Source organism: Tursiops truncatus, chromosome 9 (assembly GCF_011762595.2).
Source record: "Tursiops truncatus isolate mTurTru1 chromosome 9, mTurTru1.mat.Y, whole genome shotgun sequence".
In the NCBI taxonomy this organism is placed as follows: domain Eukaryota; kingdom Metazoa; phylum Chordata; class Mammalia; order Artiodactyla; family Delphinidae; genus Tursiops; species Tursiops truncatus.
This window is the reverse complement of record NC_047042.1, coordinates 20,609,626-20,627,539: the sequence shown is the minus strand read 5'-3', so window position 1 is coordinate 20,627,539 and position 17,914 is coordinate 20,609,626. Positions and strand designations below refer to the sequence as shown.

At 39.8% G+C, this 17,914-nt stretch overlaps 1 long non-coding RNA gene across 3 annotated transcripts in view; it reads left to right on the top strand.

The window, feature by feature from the left end:
* The window catches only part of LOC109550758 (uncharacterized), a 68,368-nt gene that overhangs the window by 25,820 nt on the left and 24,634 nt on the right, over positions 1–17,914 (top strand). For all 3 annotated transcript variants that reach the window (XR_012333893.1, XR_002177408.3, XR_012333892.1), the window contains exon 2: positions 8,655–8,772. This is a non-coding gene — a long non-coding RNA (uncharacterized lncRNA). The remainder of the gene's footprint in view (positions 1–8,654; positions 8,773–17,914) is intronic.

Below are 17,914 nucleotides of genomic sequence, written 5' to 3'. Positions count from 1 at the left end.
TTTATCAAAGATAAGGTGACCATATGTGCGTGGGTTTATCTCTGGGCTTTCTATCCTATTCGATTGCTCTATCTTTCTGTGTTTGTGCCAGTACCATACTGTCTTGATTACTGTAGCTTTGTAGTATAGTCTGAAGTCAGGGAGCCTGATTCCTCCAGCTCCGTTTTTTGTTCTCAAGATTACTTTGGCTAGTCGGGGTCTTTTGTGTTTCCATACAAATTGTGAAATTTTTTGTTCTAGTTCTGTGAAAAATGCCAGTGGTAGTTTGATAGGGATTGCATTGAATCTGTAGATTGCTTTGGGTAGTAGAGTCATTTTCACAATGTTGATTCTTCCAATCCAAGAACATGGTATATCTCTCCATCTATTTGTATCATCTTTAATTTCTTTCATCAGTGTCTTATAATTTTCTGCATACAGGTCTTTTGTCTCCTTAGGTAGGTTTATTCCTTGATATTTTATTCTTTTTGTTGCAATGGTAAATGGGAGTGTTTTCTTGATTTCACTTTCAGATTTTTCATCATTAGTGTATAGGAATGCCAGAGATTTCTGTGCATTAATTTTGTATCCTGCTACTTTACCAGATTCATTGATCAGCTCTAGTAGTTTCCTGGCAGCATCTTTAGGATTCTTTATGGATAGTACCATGTCATCTGCAAAGAGTGACAGCTTTACTTCTTCTTTTTCGATTTGGATTCCTTTTATTTCCTTTTCTTCTCTGATTGCTGTGGCTAGAACTTCCAAAACTATGTTGAATAAGAGTGGTGAGAGTGGGCAACCTTGTCTTGTTCCTGATCTTAATGGAAACGCTTTCAGTTTTTCACCATTGAGAACGATGTTGGCTGTGGGTTTGTCATGTATGGCCTTTATTATGTTGAGGAAAGTTCCCTCTGTGCCTACTTTCTGGAGGGTTTTTTATCATAATGGGTGTTGAATTTTGTCAAAAGCTTTCTCAGCATCTATCGAGATGACCATATGGTTTTTCTCCTTCAATTTGTTAATATGGTGTATCACATTGATTTATTTGTGTATATTGAAGAATCCTTGCATTTCTGGAATAAATCCCACTTGATCATGGTGTATGATCCTTTTAATATGCTGTTGGATTTTGTTTGCTAGTATTTTGTTGAGGATTTTTGCATCTATGTTCATCAGTGATATTGGCCTGTAGTTTTCTTTCTTTGTGACATCTTTGTCTGGTTTTGGTATCAGGATGATGGTGGCCTCGTAGAATGAGTTTGGGAGTGTTCCTCCCTCTTCTATATTTTGGAAGCGTTTGAGAAGGATAGGTGTTAGCTCTTCTCTAAATGTTTGATAGAATTCGCCTGTGAAGCCATCTGGTCCTGGGCTTTTGTCTGTTGGAAGATTTTTAATCACAGTTTCAATTTCAGTGCTTGTGATTGGTCTGTTCATATTTTCTATTTCTTCCTGATTCAGTCTTGGCACGTTGTGCATTTCTAAGAATTTGTCCATTCCTTCCAGGTTGTCCATTTTATTGGCATAGAGTTGCTTGTAGTAATCTCTCATGATCTTTTGTATTAATGCAGTGTCACTTGTTACTTCTCCTTTTTCATTTCTAATTCTATTGATTTGAGTCTTCTCCCTTTTTTTCTTGATGAGTCTGGCTAATGCTTTATCAATTTTGTTTATCTTCTCAAAGAACCAGCTTTTAGTTTTATTGATCTTTGCTATCGTTTCCTTAACTTCTTTTTCATTTATTTCTGATCTGATCTTTATGATTTCTTTCCTTCTGCTAACTTTGGGGTTTCTTTGTTCTTCTTTCTCTTATTGCTTTAGGTGCAACGTTAGGTTGTTTCTTCGAGATGTTTCCTGTTTCTTAAGGTAGGATTGTATTGCTATAAACTTCCCTCTTAGAACTGCTTTTGCTGCCTCCCATAGGTTTTGGGTCGTCGTGTCTCCATTGTCATTTGTTTCTAGGTATTTTTTGATTTCCTCTTTGATTTCTTCAATGATCACTTGGTTATTAAGCAGTGTATTGTTTAGCCTCCATATGTTTGTAGTTTTTACAGATCTTTTCCTGTAATTGATATCTAGTCTCATAGCGTTGTGGTTGGAAAGGATACTTGATACAATTTCAATTTTCTTAAATTTACCAAAGCTTGATTTGTGACCCAAGATATGATCTATCCTGGAGAATGTTCCATGAGCACTTGAGAAAAATGTGTATTCTGTTGTTTTTGGATGGAATGTCCTATAAATATCAATTAAGTCCATCTTGTTTAATGTGTCATTTAAAGCTTGTGTTTCCTTATTTATTTTCATTTTGGATGATCTGTCCGTGGGTGAAAGTGGGGTGTTAAAGTCCCCTACTATGAATGTGTTACTGTCGATTTCCCCTTTTATGGCTGTTAGTATTTGCCTTATGTATTGAGGTGCTCCTATGTTGGGTGCATAAATATTTACAATTGTTATATCTTCTTCTTGGATCGATCCCTTGATCATTATGTAGTGTCCTTCTTTGTCTCTTGTAATAGTCCTTATTTTAAAGTCTATTTTGTCTGATATGAGAATTGCTACTCCAGCTTTCTTTTGGTTTCCATTTGCATGGAATATCTTTTTCCATCCCCTCACTTTCAGTCTGTATGTGTCTCTAGGTCTGAAGTGGGTCTCTTGTGGACAGCATATATATGGGTCTTGTTTTTGTATCCATTCAGCCATTCTGTGTCTTTTGGTGGGAGCATTTAAACCATTTACATTTAAGGTAATTATCGATATGTATGTTCCTATTCCCATTTTCTTAATTGTTTTGGGTTTGTTATTGTAGGTCTTTTCCTTTTCTTGTGTTTCTTGCCTAGAGAAGATCCTTTAGCATTTGTTGTAAAGCTGGTTTGGTGGTGCTGAACTCTCTCAGCTTTAGCTTGTCTGTAAAGGTTTTAATTTCTCTATCAAATCTGAATGATATCCTTGCTGGGTAGAGTAATCTTGGTTGCAGGTTTTTCTCCTTCATCACTTTAAATATGTCCTGCCAGTCCCTTCTGGCTTGCAGAGTTTCTGCTGAAAGATCAGCTGTTAACCTTATGGGGATTCCCTTGTGTGTTATTTGTTGTTTTTCCCTTGCTGCTTTTAACATGTTTTCTTTGTATTTGATTTTTGACAGTTTGATTAATATGTGTCTTGGCATGTTTCTCCTTGGATTTATCCTGTATGGGACTCTCTGTGCTTCCTGGACTTGATTAACTATTTCCTTTCCCATATTAGGGAAGTTTTCAACTATAATCTCTTCAAATATTTTCTCAGTCCCTTTCTTTTTCTCTTCTTCTTCTGGAATGCCTATAATTCTAATGTTGGTGCGTTTAATGTTGTCCCAGAGGTCTCTGAGACTGTCCTCGGTTCTTTTCATTCTTTTTTCTTTATTCTGCTCTGCAGTAGTTATTTCCACTATTTTATCTTCCAGGTCACTTATCCATTCTTCTGCCTCAGTTATTCTGCTAATGATCCCTTCTAGAGTATTTTTAATTTCATTTATTGTGTTGTTCATCGTTGTTTGTTTCATCTTTAGTTCTTCTAGGTCCTTGTTAAATGTTTCTTGCATTTTCTCTATTCTGTTTCCAACATTTTGGATCATCTTTACTATCATTATTGTGAATTCTTTTTCAGGTAGACTGCCTGTTTCCTCTTCATTTGTTAGGTCTGGTGGGTTTTTATCTTGCTCCTTCATCTGCTGTGTGTTTTTCTGTCTTCTCATTTTGCTTATCTTACTGTGTTTAGGGTCTCCTTTTTGCAGGCTGCAGGTTTGTAGTTCCCGTTGTTTTTGGTGTCTGTCCCCAGTGGCTAACGTTGGTTCAGTGCGTTGTGTAGGCTTCCTGGTGGAGGGGACTAGTGCCTGTGGATGAGGCTGGATCTTGTCTTTCTGGTGGGCAGGTCCACGTCTGGTGGTGTGCTTTGGGGTGTCTGTGGACTTATTATGATTTTAGGCAGCCTCTCTGCTAATGGGTGGGGTTGTGTTCCTATCTTGCTAGTTGTTTGGCATAGGGTGTCCAGCACTGTAGCTTGCTGGTCGTTGAGTGAAGCTGGGTGTTGGTGTTGAGATGGAGATCTCTGGGAGATTTTCGCCGTTTGATATTACGTGGAGCTGGGAGGTCTCTTATGGACCAGTGTCCTGAAGTTGTCTCTCCCACCTCAGAGGCACAGCACTGACTCCTGGCTGCAAAGAAAGAAAGGAAGAGAGAGAGAAAGAAAGAAAGAAAGAGGATAAAAGAAAATAAAGATAAAATAAAATAAAGTTATTAAAATAAAAAATAATTATTAAGAAAAAAGTTTTTAAGTAAAAAAACGGACAGATAAAACCCTAGGACAAATGGTGAAAGCAAAGCTATACAAAGTCTCACACAGAAACATACACACTCACAAAAAGAGGAAAAGGGGAAAAAATAATAAATCTTGCTCTCAAAGCCCACCTCCTCAATTTGGGATGATTCATTGTCTGTTCAGGTATTCCACAGATGCAGGGCACATCAAGTTGATTGTGGAGCTTTAATCCGCTGCTCCTGAGGCTGCTGGGAGAGATTTCCCTTCCTCTTTGTTCGCACAGCTCCCAGGGGCTCAGCTTTGGATTGGGCCCCGCCTCTGCGTGGAGGTCGCCGGAGGGCGTCTGTTCTTCACTCAGACAGGACGGGGTTAAAGGAGCCGCTGATTCGGCGGCTCTGGCTCACTCAGGCCGGGGGGAAGGAGGGGCACGATGCGGGGCGAGCCTGCGGCGGCAGAGGCCAGTGTGACATTGCACCAGCCTGAGGCGCGCAGTGCGTTCTCCCGGGTAAGTTGTCCCTGGATCCCGGGACCCTGGCAGTGGCGGGCTGCACAGGCTCCCAGGAAGGGAGGTGTGGATAGTGACCTGTGCTCGCACACAGGCTTCTTGGTGGCGGCAGCAGCAGCCTTAGCGTCTCATGCACGTCTCTGGGGTCCGCGCTGTTAGCCGCGGCTCGCGCCCATCTCTGGAGCTCCTTTAAGCAGCGCTCTTAATCCCCTCTCCTCGCGCACCAGGAAACAAAGAGGGAAGAAAAAGTCTCTTGCCTCTTAGGCAGCTTCAGACCTTTTCCTGCACTCCCTCCCGGCTAGCCGTGGTGCACTAAGGCCCTGCAGGCTGTGTTCACGCCGCCAACCCCAGTCCTCTCCCTGCGCTCCAACCGAAGCCCGAGCCTCAGCTCCCAGCCCCACCCGCCCCGGCGGGTGAGCAGACAAGCCTCTCATGCTGGTGAGTGCCGATCGGCACCGATCCTCTGTGCGGCAATCTCTCCGCTTTGCCCTCCGCACACCTGTGGCTGCGCTTTCCTCAGCGGCTCTGAAGCTTCTCCCTCACCCCACCCCTGTCTCCACCAGTAAAGGATCTTCCTAGTGCATGGAAACTTCTCCTCCTTCACAGCTCCCTCCCAGAAGTGCAGGTCCCGTCCCTATTCTTTTGTCTCTGTTTATTCTTTTTTTTTTGCCCTACCCAGGTACATGGGGAGTTTCTTGCCTCTTGGGAGGTCTGAGGTTTTCTGCCAGCGTTCAGTAGGTGTTCTGTAGGAGTTGTTCCATGTGTAGATGTATTTCTGGTGTATCTGTGGGGAGGAAGGTGATCTCCGCGTCTTACTCTTTCGCCATCTTCCCCCTCTCCTCAAGTAATTGCTTTTCTCCTTTTTCTCATATATGCCTTAATACACTCCTATTAAGTACTTGTCTCATTTCAACATAGAGAAGACTCATCCAATTTGACACCAGCCATAATTGTTGGATCTCACTTGGCTTTGTTTCACTCATGGCTGTCTTAGCCGGTATTTCCACGTTTGTTGCAACTCAGTAGCATATTAAAAGTTAAATGTTAAATCCATAAGCGGATTCCATATATTTTTCCTTCAGAGATTGTTCCCTGAACAATTGGTATAAATGTGGAATTTAGTGCTTGGGGTCTCAAGGACCCCAAGGCTTGAAACATTCAGAGTATTTCTGTGATGTGAATTGGAAAGGATTCAGATGGCTAGATACAAGGAGAGGTTGCTGAAACCTGCAGAAGCAGCAGGCTGCCTTTGCTTTCTCTTATCAGAGTTCAGCTGTAAGCACTATAAACCAATTTCAGCCAACTTAAGCAAAGGGGAATTTATTGGAAGGATATCAGTATTTTCAGTAGGCTGAAGAACCATGCTTAGAAACTAGCAAACACCAAGAATGCTCCAAAAAGCAAGAATCTCAGCCATGCTCTGAAGAAGAGCATTAGCATCCGCTTGTTGAGACTGTTGTTTGGTTCTTCCCTAGTCCCTCAGGGTTCTAAACCCTGGTGTTGCAGGAAAAATGCACTTCAAGAGGATGGTCATGTCCCAGGTCTCAAGTGAGTCCCTGGGATGGGCTGCCAAGTGAGGGTCCTTGGCTTCACACAGGAAAGAATTCAAGAGCGAGCCACAGTGAAGTGGAAGCAAGTTAATTTAGAGAGATACATGTTCCACAGACAGAATGTGGTCTGTCTCAGAAGGGAGACTGGCCCCAAAATATGGGGTGGTTCGTTTTTATGGGCTGGGTTGTTTCATAGGCTAACAAGTGGGAGGCGTATTCCAGCTATTTTGGGGAAGGGACAGGGATTTCCAGGAATTGGGCCACCACCCACTTTTTGGCCTTTTATGGTCAGCCTCAGAACTGTCCTGTTGCTGGTGGGTGTGTCATTTAGCATGCTAATGTATTACAGTGAGGCTCAAGTTCTAGTGGAAGTCAAATCTTCTACCATTTTGGGCCTAATCGGTTCTAACCAGTTTATGTCATATCCTTGGCTATGTCATTCCTTTAAAGGTTATTCTCTGTATCTATAAGCTTAGCTTTATATACATATTTTAGATTCCACATTTTAAAAAGATCATACAGTATTTGTCTTTTTCTGTCTGACATCTCATTATTTCACTTAGCATAATGCACTCGAGGTCCATCCATGTTGTTGCAAATGGTACAATTCCATTCTTTTCTTATGGCTGAATAATATTCCATTGTGTGTGTGTGTGTGTGTGTGTGTGTGTGTGTGTGTGTGTGTGTGTGTGTATATATATATATATATATATATATACCACAATTTCTTTATCCATTCATCCATCAGTGGACACTCAGGTTGTTTCCATATCTTGGTTATTGTAAATAAGGCTGCAATGAATGGGGTTCATTTATCTTTTTGAATTAGTCCGTTTTCTCTGGATAAATGCCCAGAAGTAGAATTTCTGTATCATATGATAGTTTTATTCTTAATTTTTTAGTAATCTAAATACTGTTTTGCATAGCGGTTGCACTAATTTACATTCCCACGAACAATGCAGAAAGGTTCCCTTTTCTCTACATCCTCTCTGAGTCCTTTTGATAATACCCATTTTGACATGTATGAGGTGATATCTCATTGTGGTTTTGATTTGCATTCGCCTGATAATTAATGATGTAGAGCATCTGTTCATGTACCTGCTGACCATCCGTATGTCTTTGGAAAAATGCTTGTTCATATTATCTACCCAGTTTTTAATTGGATTATTTGTTTTCTGATATATGAGTTCATTATATATTTTGGATGTTAACCCCTTATCTGATATACGATTTGCAAATATTTTCTCCCATTCAGTAGGTTGCCTTTTCATTTTGTTGATGGTTTCCTTTGCTGCGCAGAAGTTTTTTAGTTTGATGTAGTCCCACTTGAATTTATTTTTGCTTTTGTTGCTTTTGCTTTTGGTGTCTATTGTTCTTATTCTACAAATGATGAAATTGAGAGAGCTTAAGTGACTTGCAATGATATTGCACAAAGATGAATTACTAAGAGTTATCACAGTAATTTTATCAGCACAATCCAATTACTTGGGGGTGATGAGATGTGAAACTCAGAGTAAATTCTTGCTTGATTTTGTGGCTTGCATGTAAGATCCTCCCAAAAGTAGTAAATTATAACTTAATAAATAATTCAAGTAATTTATTAAGAATATGTAATGTGACAATAGCCAAAAGGTGGAAACAACCTAAATTTTTATTGATAAATGAATGGATGAACAAAATGTGGTATTTCCATAGAAGTGAGTATTATTAACCTTAAAAAGGAGTGAAGTTCTGATACATGCTACAACATGAGTAAACCTTGGAAACTTTGTGCTAAGTGAAATAAGCCAGGCACAAAAAGCAAATACTGTATGACTTCACTTACATAAGGCGCCTGGATTAGTCAAATTCATAGAGATGAAAAGTAGAACAGTGTTCACCGGGAGCTGGGGGGAAGAGGTAATGGGTAGTTATTGTTTAATAGGTACAGAGTTTCAGTTTAGGATGATGAAAAAGTGATGATGAAATCTTTACATGGATTACCTGACTTAATCTTCACAACAGCCCTATGATGTAGATACTATTATTATCTCCATTCTGTGAATAAGGAAATCAAGGCACAGAGTGGGTTAAGTAATTTGACCAAGATAATACAGTTGGTAAATGTTAGAGCTAAGAATTAAACTTAGGCAGTTGACTTCAGAAGCTATCTTGTATTAGTTAATTTTATTACATCCCTTGAGGGAATTTGAGATGCTTTAGGGGGCTGAAAATGGGGGAATTCCTGCCCTACCAACCAATATTTTCAACTTGTTCAGTTTCATGTCCAACACCTGAACAGGGAAAATGAATTCATAGAGTTGTTGATTATTTTGTTTTTTGCATTGCAGAATCTTATTTTGGAAGAGACTTTTTGGTTTTTCTAGACATTGGACTTTCATGTACAGTTAAATTTTCAAGATAATTTTGGAGACTAACATGGAGTTTTTTGCTTTCATTTTTGCCAAGGTAAGTGCAAGAAAATATAAAACTATCATTCATCACCACTACTAACAAAAAGGACATCTTAACACCAAATAAATAGGAAAGTCATAAAGACAGAGAAAAAGAAATTTCAATTCAATTGGGTACGTTTACCCTTATGAAAGTGTCGCTCACTGCATGTTTCTTATTTCTCTGAATGTACCAGTGGCTAGTGGAAACCTTGACATAGAGAAGCAACATTCTTAGAAAAAGCAAATGAATATTTGGTCTCAGTCAACCACCTTCCACCAATATCCAGTGCTTGAATTCATCACATTCTCCCAAGTGGCAGGGAGCCTCTGATGTCTCACTTGTAAGAATGTGATTTCTCTTAGGTATGTTTTAATGACAGTCATCACTGGGCTATTTGAAAGTCTTGTGGGGACCTGCAGAGCATATGTTTATTTAGTGAGAGGGTAGCACTAGCTGTAGCACGAGATTGCTTTGGACATTTAACCTTTTATAGCTTATGGCATAAAATTTCTCTACATACCGATTTTGAGTATAAAATACGAGGTAATTTTATGGTTTTTAAATCTTTCTAATTTGCTGGTCCCTTGATTCCCATCTCGGTAGGCCGCCATTGTGATCTCTAACAGGAAAACTGAATAGATTTGAAATTATTGTTTATGTTGCTCTCTATACAGACACAATAAAAAATAATTTGTCTCTCATTCTCTTGAAGAGACTAAAATATATTTTTAAAAATCTCACAGTAGCTGTTGAGATGTATGCTAGCTTGATGAACTTGTGCTGAATATGGAAATGCTCTTCCAGGCCAAGGAAATCTCAAAGAAAATTATCACCTTAAAAAGGTAATTTTAACACTGCAGCACATTTAAATTTCCTCAGGTATCACCAGTCTGAAGGTACAAGAGGAGAGTAACATCAACGGTAATAAATCACATTCCACTGACTCTTGCCCCCACTGATTTATAGACAAACTTCGCATTTGTTTCTGGGCAGTCCAGGGTGTGTTTGCAAAGTGCCCGAACAGTTCTGGGAAGTTTTCCTATGGTCCCCATCAGAAGGCAGGGCTGGGACTTCCCCGGCCGTCCTGTGGTTAAGCCTTCACCTTCCAGTGCAGGGGCTGCAGGTTCGATCCCTGCTCGGGGAGCTAAGATCCCACATGCCTCGGGGCCAAAAAACCAAAACAGAAAACAGAAGCAATATTGTAATAAATTCAGTAAAGACTAAAAAGTAAAAAAATGAAAAGGCAATGCTGCTTCTTCCCAGCCATGGGCTTTGGCACAACGTGCCCCACAAGTCAGCTGAGCCTCAGCGGCGGGTGCACGGTAGGCTGGTGCTGAGGTTCCTGCTGCACATATGGAAAACATGGTCCCCTCTGTGTAATTGCAGTTCCAGCTCTAGGTAATCAACCCATGCTCTTATTTTTATGTTAAGGCTTATTTTTATTTTAGAAAAACTTCTTTCATTAGTAGTGGCATGAAATATATGAAGATTATGTTTGGAATCAAGCACTTGAATTCACTCCTTCCTTCAGTGAATGTGTATTGAACCCTAGTATATGCCAGGCAGTGTTCTACATGCTGGGGATAAATGATAAAACAAACTAAGCCCCTGCCCTCAAGGAGAGTAACAATAACCAAATTAACATCGAGTTCATGATGCCAGCTCATTTCTGCAAATATAACATCTTGATTTCCAGCAAGTTTTCTGAGATTCTGATCTAAAGAATTGCTACCTTCAATAGCACAAATCATTTGAGGGGGAGAGGGGCCAGTTATGTATTTCCTCTTTTATAATTAAAGTAACTGTAAAAAGAGGAGGAGAGTTCTGAGGGTAAAGGCAGAGAGTGTTGCAATCTTGCTAGATTTCACATTGAGTCTCTCACTCTGATTGATGCCATTTACACTCCGTGCAACTCCTTCCCTAGATCTTCGCCAGGACTTGACAATTCAGGACACTATAGACTAGTTTACTTTCTAATGCATTTTATGTCATTTGGAAGCCCTTCAGTGCCCAAATACTATATACTATGTTTGCAACTTACTTTGAAATGTATCAAAAAATAAGATGGATTAATGTATGATAGAGGGATGCATAGATGGTTAGGTATGTAATAAAGCAAATATAACAATGTTAACTGTAGAGTCCAGGTGACAGGTATACGTATAATTAGGTCACTGGATAGGTCATGGTATAATTCTTTTAACTTCTCTGTGTTTGAACATTTATGTAGTAAAATATTGAATAAAAATCTCTTTACTAGACTGAAGATTTATACTTTTTAGTTCCCATTATGGAATTAAAATTTTGTGAAGACAATATTTAAATTACCTTTCAATAAAATTGTCTTCATTAATGGACATGGATTAATTTTTCTTAACATGGATTAATTTTTAAATGTTTTTTAAAAACACTGGGGGGAGGGGGAATTGGAGAAAGATGGTCAAAAGGTACAAACTTTCAGTTATAAGATAACTAAGTACTAGGGATGTGCTGTACAACATGATGACTATAGCTGACACTGCTGTATGACATACAGGAAAGTTGTTAGGAGAGTCATCTAAGAGCTTTCCTAAGAGCTCTCATCTCAAGGAGAAAATTGTTTTCTTTTTATTGAACCTATGAGATGATAGATGTCACTTGAACCTATTGTAGTAATCGTTTCACAATATATGTAAATCAAGCCATCATGCTGTCTGCCTTAAACCTGTACAGCAATGTTTGTCAATTATTTCTCAAAAAACTGGGGTGGGAGGAAGCACTTCCATGTTTCTTTTTAGAAAGTTTATACAATGGGAATGTGAAATTGCTGTATGATTTTTTTGTTTTAAAAAGACATATCTTCCTAGAATATCTATTTTACATACTCAGGCAATTGTTCACAAGTTTAACTATTAATAAATTCACTTCTTAAAATAAAATCAGAGAGGCAACTGTTTGACAACTGCTGAAAATACTTTTTCTTAGAGGAGCTGTATTGGTCAGGGTTCAAAGCAGAGAACAAAATCTACTCTAAAGTAATTTAAGCCAAAAGGGATTTATTACATGGTCTATTACAAATGGTTGGCAGGATTGCAAAAACAGCCTGCCGGCTAAGCTTCAGGAGTGAATCACAAATCCAGGCTATAGAACCGAGCTGTCAAGGGACTGTTGTTCAGGCCATTCTCGAAGTCCACCTGTTGAATGGGGAAGCCACCCCTACAGCTACTGGTTCCACAGCCATATGTCCTTCACTACAATACACCCTGTCACGAAGATGCCTCATAAACTGCTCCTCCCCCACTTAGTTCACTCTACACAAGTGCCTCTAGTGGTGGAATTTATATCACATCAATAACTAGCTGCAAGGGAATTTGAGAAATGCATTTTTAGCCTTCTAGATACTAAAGCCCAAGAAGGCATGTTAAGAAGAGGGTGGCATTAAATGAAAGACTGTGGAGACTTTTTGATGAACAAATCAGCCTGGCAGCGCTCACTGATCAACATTACCATTGAGTGTCTACATTACTAAACACTATAGCCCTTCTGCTGGGTGTAATGAGTAAATGGCAGCACCTATGAAGCCTTCTTGCCCAAAACATCAAACCTGAATCTGAGAAAGCCACCAGATCCAACTATCAAGTTTACAAGAACTAGAGGGATAGAGGCACATGTTACCACCACCACAGGGGTGCAATTAGCAAAATCCAGTGTGGGAAACTTTATAGGACAAATGACACAGTTCAACAAATAAATGGAAAGGGGAAAAAAAAGGGAGGGGAACCTAAAATTAAGAAATTTAAGAGGTTTATCAAGTAAATGCAGTGTGTGAATCTTGTATGGATCTTGATTCAAACAAAACAATTGTCAAAAACATTTTATGAGACTCTCAGGGAAATTTGAACATGTATAATACTTGGAAAATTGATCATATTAAAGAATTATTAATTTTTTTAGATGCGATAATGGTATTGTGGTTATGTCAACAATAGTTTCAGTCACTTAGACAATAAGCTCTTTGCTTTTCAGTTGGTTATATATTGTTTCTTTCATAATTTATGGCTTCGTGTTTTACTTATTTATTTTTTTGCTGTATTGGGTCTTCGTTGCTGCATGGGGTCTTTCTCTAGTTGCAGCGAGCGGGGGCTACTCTTCGTTGCGGTGCGCGGGCTTCTCATTGTGGTGGCTTCTCTTTGTTGCGGAGCACAGGCTCTAGGCACACAGGCTTCAGTAGTTGTGGCGCACGGACTTAGTTGCTCTGCGGCATGTGGGATGTTCCCGAACCAGAGTCTCTGCATTGGCGGGCGGATTCTTAACCACTGTGCCACCGGGGAAGTCCGTGTGTTTTATACTAAAGAGAAAGTTTATTGTGCTAGGCATTTTATGTATGTTAAATAATTTAATCCTTGTAACAATCCTTTGGTAAAAGGAAATTATGGTGTTCATTAAGGGAAACACCTATTACAGCCTTTCTGGAAGGCTGTAATATCTATTTTAAATATGTATCTATTTTAAAGTACACTTAGTATGTTTAGGAAGGAACAAGGAGGCAGAGAGTCTTTCAGGGAAGGAACAGGCCTCTCAGCTAATTAATGGGCCTCTCAGCTAATTAATGGGTAAGGCAAATTATCAGATATCTCCTTTCAAGAAAACAGATTTGTTAGATTCCATAAAGGAAACATTAGATTCAATGTTCAAAATATTTTCAAATTTTTCCCTTGTCCCTAAAAATATGAGAGAGCGTGAAACTACTGTCTCATTTTAAAGATGAGGAAAAACCCAAAACACACTCCCATCAGGGTGAGCTAAGGGTGAGAAGCACATTGAGAGTCTTGATATTTTCAGACACAGCCAAGGGGATGACACCTGGCCCATCAGTGCATCTAAAACTAGTTGGGCAGAATCTTGAATTTGCAGTTTTCTGTTAATGGGCTTATACCATGCATTCTGAAACTTCTTTCTTGGAGGCAAAAAGACCCTTAGATATGATAGTGGCTTGTGCCCCTTCAAAACTCAACTCTACCCAACAAAATCTTATTCCTTATTTCTCTCACTAGGAAGAATTTAAATTTAATTTAAATTTTCTCCTGTACGGGGAGGGCAATAATGGAAAAAAAAAGTTTCAGAAACACTGCTTTAGTCCAAAAGATGTTTTATTTAGAATACAGTGATTTTTTTAAACTATAGTTGATTTGCAATGTTTCAAGTATATAGCAAAGTGATTCAGTCATGTGTGTGTATATATATATGTATATTCTTTTTCAGCTTATTTTCCGTTATAGGCTATTACAAGATATTGAATATAGTTCCTTGTGCTATAGTGCTATACAGTAGGTCCTTGTTGTTTATCTATTTTATATATAGTAGTGTGTATTGGTTAATCCCAAATTTCTAATTATCCCTCTCTCTACTTTCCCCTTTGGAAACCATAAGTTTGTTTTCTATGTCTGTGAGTCTATTTTTGTTTTGTAAATAAGTTCATTTGCATCCTTTTTTTAGATTCCACATATAAGTGATGTCATGTATTTGTCTTTCTCTGTCTGACTTGCTTCACTTAGAATGATTATCTCTAGGTTCATCCATTTTGCTGCAAATGACATTATTTCATTCTTTTTTATGGCTGAGTAATATTCCATTGTAGAATACAGTAATTTTTTAATCATGTTTTCATGTTCTTAGAAGTGGATATCATTACATTTTTTAACACATTTATTAGAGTATAATTGCTTTACAGTGGTGTCTTTTTTCCTGCTTTATAACAAAGTAAATCAGCTATACATATACATATATCCCCATTATCTCCTCCCTCTTGCATCTCCCTCCCACCCTCCCTATCCCACCCCTCTAGGTGGTCACAAAGCACAGAGCTGATCTTCCTGTTCTATGCGGCTGCTTCCCACTAGCTATCTATGTTACATGTGGTAGTGTATATAAGTCCATGCCACTCTCTCACTTCATCCCAGCTTACCCTTCCCCCTCCCCGTGTCCTCAAGTCCATTCTCCACGTCTGCGTCCTTATTCCTGTCCTGCCCCTAGGTTCTTCATAACCTTGTTTTTTCCCTTTAGATTCCATATATATGTGTTAGCATATGATATTTGTTTTTCTCTTTCTGACTTACTTCACTCTGTATGACAGTCTCTGGGTCCATCCACCTCACTACAAATAACTCAATTTCTTTTCATGGCTGCGTAATATTCCATTGTATATATGTGCCACATCTTCTTTACCCATTCATCAGTCGATGGACACTTAGGTTGCTTCCATGTCCTGGCTATTGTAAATAGAGCTGCACTGAACATTGTGTTGTTCATTACTGTTTGCTCTTTAGTTCTTCTAGGTCCTTGATAAACGTTTCTTGTATTTTCTCCATTCTATTTCCGAGATTTTGGATCATCTTTACTATCGTTACTCTGAATTCATTTTCAGGTAGACTGCCTATTTCCTCTTCATTTGTTAAGTCTGGTGGGTTTTTACCTTGCTCCTTCATCTGCTTTGTGATCCTCTGTCTCCTCATTTTGCTTCATTTACTGTGTTTGGGGTCTTCTTTTCTCAGGCTGCAGGTTCATAGTTCCTGATGTTTTTGGTGTCTGCCCCCAGTGGCTGAGGTTGGTTCAGTGGGTTGTGTAGTCTTCCTGGTGGGGGGACTCGTGCCTGCGTTCTGGTGAATGAGGCTGGATCTTGTCTTTCTGGTGGGCAGGACTGCGGCCGGTGGTGTGTTTGGGGTGTCTGTGACCTTACTATGATTTTAGGCAGCCTCTCTGCTAATGGGTGGGGTTGTGTTCCTGTCTTGCTAGTTGTTTGGCATAGGATGTCCAGCACTGTAGCTTGCTGGTCGTTGAGTGGAGCTGGGTCTTAGCATTGAGATGGAGATCTCTGGGAGAGCTTTCACTGTTTGATTTTAGGTGGAGCCGGGAGGTCTCTTGTGGACTAATGTCCTGAACTTGGCTCTCCCACCTCAGAGGCTCAGGCCTGACACCCAGCCAGAGCACCAAGACCCTGTCAGCCACATGGTATCTAGAAAAACGTCTAGGAGAAACCACAGCAAGGCCAGCTGCTTAGCAGTTGCAGCTGTAACAGGAAGCTTATTCCTCCCTATGGATGGGGCAAGTTGTCCTGCAGGTGCAAAGGTGCCTCCTTGGTCCTAAGGAAACTAACTTCTTTTCACCCTCGCTGTGGACTAGTCGCCAACATTGTGTCATTACATTTGTTTTTAATTAAATTAATTTTAAAAGCAAATAAGCATATATATAAAGTTTTTTTTCCAGATTCCAAGTGGCTTATGAAATCAAAATGCTACCTTATCTTCCTAAAAATGATTCACCAAAAATAAATAAATTTTTAAAAAAAGAATTCTAGACCTAAGGAAGCATGATGGAAAAAGCAATTGATTCTAGAAGTCAAGAGAGTAATATACTGAGAATTAGGAAGGCTTTATGGGGAAAGCACTACTGGTGGACTTTGAAAGGTATATAACTCCCTTTTACATTTGAAGAGGGTTCTATGCAGGGGGTCAATGTTGGGTGGGACCAGATGAGCAAAGCACAGAGGAGAATAATTCCAAGGTATATTTGTTTCTGCTTTTGTTTTTTTAATAAATTTATTTATATTTTATTTATTTATTTTTGGCTGTGTTGGGTCTTCGTGGCTACGTGCGGGCTTTCTCTAGTTGAAGAGAGCAGGGGCTACTCTTTGTTGTGGTGCACAGGCTTTTCACTGCAGTGGCTTCTCATTGCAGAGCGTGGGCTCTAGGCATGTGGGCTCAGTAGTTGTGGCTCGTGGGCTCTAGAGCGCAGGTTCAGTAGTTGTGGCGCACGGGCTTAGTTGCTCCGCGGCATGTGGGATCTTACCGGACCAGGGATGGAACCCATGTCCCCTGCATTGGCAGGCGGACTCTTAACCACTGCACTACCAGGGAAGTCCCTCCAAGGTATATTTTGGGGCCGAGTTTTCTATAGCTGAAGTTTAGGGTGCGGGGGCCAGTGGTGGCAGATGAAGCTTTACAATTGGAGCCACATCATGGACCTCAAACGACATGCAAAAGCCTCCCTGCTTTCACAGATACTTCTCTGGGAAGAATTATTTAAACGGAGCTGTTATTTGAATACATACCACCACCTAACTCCACTTCTGCCTCCTCCCCCACCCCCTTTATCCGAGAGAGAGCAAAATGCCGCTGCATTGTAACCTTGGACAACTTACTTCTCTCTGTACCCTGATTTCCTCATCTATAAATGGATATTAAAGGTAGTACCTACTCATTGAGTCACTTATAGCAGTATATGGGCATAGTCAGCAACGTATGAGTGTTCGTTACATAAATAATGGATATAGCTCTACCTAGTAGAAAATCTCAAAACATTGTTCTGAGTCATATAAGGAAAGGGAAGGATTTCAGATCTGTTTAGAGCTCTGCTAACTTCCAACCTTGGGCTTAAGACTTTTCACATTACAAATTTAAGTATATCATTACAGTCTTAAAGAACATAATTGCTAAAAGGACTGCTAGTGTGCCCTTTTATTTTAGAGCTCAGGTAGATGCTGCTTTTCCAGCCCTAGGAGCTGCTTACAGAGTTTCATTAAACGAGTACATTTCTAATTATGTAAGGCATTATTTAAGACTTCGGAAATTCCTTGGCTTCTAGCTACAGCATTTTGACATTTTCAGTTCATTACCAACTGTATATACACCTATGAACCGTGGAAAAGTGATAGTAAATAGGAAAAATGTGGAATCTACATTAAATATTTTGAGATTTGACTTATGCATTTTCTGTTCTCCATGTTTGTAGTTGTCACAGTAAAACATAATGTCTTTAAAACAACACTTTGTTATTTTGCACAGTTCTGGGGATTAGGAGGGCCACCTGGACACTGCTCCACGTGGTGTTGGCTGCTTAGCTCTTCACATAGTTCCTCATCATTCTCTCATTGTTCAGTGGTTTAGCCTGAGGTTCTTTGCATGCCAGCAGGGACCCAAGAGACTGAAGCAGCCTGTCCTCTTAAGGTCTACACAGAGAGTCAGCCTAGAAACACATCTGCTGCATTTGATTGGTCAAAGCAAAGCAGAAGGCCAGCCCAGATACTAGAAAACAAACTCCACCTTGATGGGAGGAGCTGAAAATATTGTGGCCATGATTTCTAACCTGCCACAATAGCTTTTACCAAGTTAACTATAAA